Below are 4,516 nucleotides of genomic sequence, written 5' to 3'. Positions count from 1 at the left end.
TGTTACCTTTCGTCAATATGAAATGCATATTATGCATACTCTCTCTCCTGTCTTCGTTAAAGCTGTTTTGCTCTCTCTCCCTTCTCACATTATTACACCGTGCGTCTCACCCTCCGAGCTTTACGTGCGTGCAGTGACGTCAGGACGTCGCCGCTCAGAATACTGCACGCTCATTCGCTTGTGACTACCACACGCATGCGCTGCCTCTGACTGATTTGGCTTTTTTTTAATTATTAACCCAAAATAAAAACATTTTACAAAAACATGCCAGAGTGCACAAGCCATTGATTCATTAATCAAAAACTGCATATTCGTGAAAAATATTAAGTTTTTGCTTTTTTTTTATTTTTTATTAACAATGTTCTACAAACTTGTGCAGTAGTACTTAGTCTCCTGTAGAAAGTGAATGAAATCTGGCCTGGATCCTGACCATTTCTTCGTATGTATGTGAAATTTCCACAAAATACTAAAAAGCTGTACAAGTAAAATTATTATTATTACTTTCACTGAAATAATGAAATATATATATATAAAAAATATTTAACTTAAATATATTATTTTTTCCTTCTAATAAAATTTTCCATATCCACCCAGAAAATCCTTGTGTAGCCTATACACAATTACAAAACAGATAGACAATGAACTCGTTTTCCATATAACAAAATTACAGGAATAATCAATATCCAAATTTAATACCTCAAAGACACTTTTAGCTGGAAAGGTAAAAGTATTTTTCACAAATATGCCAACTTTATTCCAATTTATATTTCTAAATATACTGTTCCACAATAAGCTTTTATAAGTAGCTGTGTCACCTGTTATAATATTCCTAATATATTTATTAGTACAACTTTGTTTAAGAATAGCAATGCTTCCTATAAATTAACTGTCTTTAACATATTGATATATGTTAGCGCGCGCGATCATCATGGGTGAGTCCAAAACCATACCCAGAAAGGTAATCGACTGGCATGACTAACACCGCCTTCACACTGGCAGTTGAAATCCACTCCGTAATACGCAATACTCCCACAGTGGACGTCGTACTACACCGCTGAAAATCTTCGGAAGCGAGTAGAACAAAAATGGCGGAGAGATTAGAACGATTGATATCGTCTGTATCTGAATGTGCATGTCAGGTCAGCTAAATGTGATAGTGGTATATAGGGCTGCAACAACCCTGCACTCGAGCGAGAGAGACCGAGTGTGTCTGAGAGCTGGGGGCACGATATTTAATCATTCATTTTTATTGTATTAACTGCCCTAATAATGTTAGAAAATCATGAAAAAAATGACATAACTTATTGTTATAAAATCATTATTTATTTTATTAAAGGTTATGAATTCAGGTTTGTTTATCAGTACCATAGCAACACCAATTTCCGCTGGAATTGTCGGATAGGAACCGTCTGTAGCCTTTAGCAAGAGTAAAATTTTTGAACGCATCCGAATGACCAACGGACACGATTTTTTCCACACCGCACTCGTTTGGACCCGGTTCGTAGCCATTCGCATGTGGTCTGCACATAGGAAATCTCCATAGGAAAGGAATGACTTCCGGTCGTTTCGTAGCCGTATCGGAGCTGATTTCAACTGCCAGTGTGAAGGCGGCGTAAAGCGTGCTCTTTTGCATGTTCACAGACAAATTTAAACATGCTAGATGGGCGAGGAGTCTTGAGTTTGTGTTCCTCGAGCACACTCCCGAATTGTGCGATGATCACCCAGTTGTCCAGATAGTTAAGCACTCGCATTCTACTGAGTCTCATAGGCGATAGTGCTGCATATGGGGGTCCTAAAACCAGTTAAAAGTACGACAGGTAATGCATCCACAGCGCATTGCACCAGGGACATCTGCATCTGAAAACTTGGGCTGCACCGAGCTTCCCCGAAGGAGAGGTTTAGCTTATATTGTGGGTAATAGTCAGAAGAGGAAAAGAGCCCTTTTGGTGAGGCATGTAATATTTTATGTTTATTGCAACAGAACACATCGGTTTCAATATGACATTTAAACATACATTCTCTTGGTTCTCTTCTGGCTGCAGAGTGAACTCTGAGTGAGAATGCGCCATTTTGGCCACTGGCCCGTTGTCATGAACGGGCCGTTTCTTTCTCCTCCTGGCATGAACCAGCAGCATATCCAGCTGATCACTGAGCTGATGACAATCTGGGCCTAGACCTGGGGGGAGAAGCATTAGATCGTTTGGGAAGGAAGTGCTTCTGTATACTTCTCTTAAAAAAAACATCCACCGCAGCTCCAAAGAGACTATGTTGGTTCTGCATCTCACATCTCTGTAAGCGTCAGCCACAGATTATGATGCAAAACCACAAGGCTGCCCATATTGCAGCCAATTCCCTTGGCAACCTTTTTAGGTGTGGTCAGGGGTAGATCAGATTCTGTCCACAATTTGTGGAGTGACTCTGGGTCCGGACCTTCTTTGTCCAGGGTCCTTAACAGTGGCATCTGAAATACCTGCAAGACTGTTATCATGTGGAGGGCAGATGCTTTGTGTCCTGCAGAAATATATGCTTTTTCAGCAATGTGAGCTGTGGTTCGACATGGCTTAGCAGGCAATGAGGCAGTTTTCCAACCTCGGGATGGAGGTGAGCCACGACAGCGTCCTCAATGGAAGGCGGTCACACATACCCTCTTTTCTCCATTCCTTCCACTGATGTGAGAAGTTCCTTGTGCATGGGCTTGGACTGAGTGAGGGGAGCGCCATGAACGAGTGAGCTCCTCGTGGAGCTAAGGGAGAAAGGGGTGGGTCTCTGTGGTACATCCGCTTGGCCGGTCATGTCAAGGAAAGACCTGACCATCCAGAGGTTAGAGGCACTAGTGAGCATGGCAAAGTCCTCTCCACAGCCAAAGTCAAGTCAAGTCACCTTTATTTATATAGCGCCTTAAAACAGATTGTGTCAAAGCAACTGAACAACATTAATTAAGAAAACAGTGGGTCAATAATGCAAAATGACAGTTAAAGGCAGTTCAGCATTGAATTCAGTGATGTCATCATCCAGCTCAGTTCAGTTTAATAGTATCTTTGCACACATTTGACAACAGTGGCAAGGAACCAAAACTCAATCAGTGACAGAATGGAGAAAAAAACCTTTGGAGAAACCAGGCTCAGACTGTGGGCCAGATGAAACAAGCACTTCCAGGCTGCAGCAAAGTCACATTGTACAGAGGACTCAACTGGTTCCTGTGGTCTCGTCCCTGTGTCTTGTCCCGTTGGTTGTCTGAGACAAGGTCTTTACAGGGGATCTGTATCTGGGGCTCATTTAGTTGTCCTGGTCTCCACTGTCTTTCAGGGCTGTAGAGGACCTCTCTAGGTGCTGATCCACCATTTGGTCTGGATACGTACTGGATCCGGGTGACTGCAGTGGCCATCTGATCTGGATACAGACTGGATCTGGTGGCCACGGTTACCTCAAAATAAGAGAGAAACAGACTAATATTAGCGTAGATGCCATTCTTCTAACGATGTAGCAAGTACATTGGGTGTTATGGGAAGTGTTTCTGGTTCACCTAATTAATGCAGCATAAAGATCCTTTAACGGATTTGGATATTAGATGCGTATTAGTGTGTTATGTGTAAACCAGGTGGAGAATGTGGGAGCTAGGCTGACATCAGCTCATCGGTTGAGCCTCCTGATGGAGTAATCTGTAGTGTGCCAGCCCACAGCTCGAAGGCGGTGGATGAGGAAGATTCAGGAGCCAGCTGGCCACTGCATAGAACAACGGCCAGCCTTGCACAAAGGATCTTGATTGGCAATTCCTCGCAGACTTTACAATCCGATCCATTGCCGCCTCAGCATGGGCCTGGCCCAGTCACTGCACGCTGCACACTGCACACTACACAATCCTTGTGTGCATCAGGAAAGTTGACGGGCCCACCAAATGTGGCAAAGAAGAAAAGAAGAAAAAAAGATTCTGAGGAACTTGGCACCCAACATCGCTTATATAGCCAGCCAATCAGGCAAATGCTTGGATGCCCTTGGCTTTTGCAAACCAATCAGGCTTTAGCATTTCAAGGAAAAGGAATTTCCCAGTAGTAATGTCAAGAAACCTCATTAAGGGACAAATGTATCCAAAAAATTACAATAAGACAAATAACTGATGAGGTTCGCTGGTCATCTGGTGTGCATTTACGTAATGCCTTTGTTTATGTCATGGATGCCTTGATTCACACTGCATTGTTTTTGTTTTTTTAAATGGCATTATCACATTAAGTAAAACCATTTCCTTTTATATCTGATTTGAAACAAAGTGGCACAAATGCAAAGATTCTTCATCCTAGATACTTTTTGGGAATCCTTAACGTGGATTATGTTCATGATGCTGCCAATGCCATTTTCTTTTGTTCACTGCCATTGAAACCTTTATTCCTTACAATTCTCCATTAAACATGCTTTTCACTCATTTGTTTGCAGTTACTTGGTTTCATTGTCAGAGGACAGGCATACTAACATCATCTTTGCCCATTTCTTTGTCTTGAGATGAACAGGCAGGCCTCTTTAC

Source organism: Carassius auratus, chromosome 42, assembly GCF_003368295.1.
Source record: "Carassius auratus strain Wakin chromosome 42, ASM336829v1, whole genome shotgun sequence".
NCBI classification, from domain to species: Eukaryota; Metazoa; Chordata; class Actinopteri; order Cypriniformes; family Cyprinidae; genus Carassius; species Carassius auratus.
The sequence above is the reverse complement of the archived record's forward strand: the minus strand, read 5'-3'. Positions refer to the sequence as shown.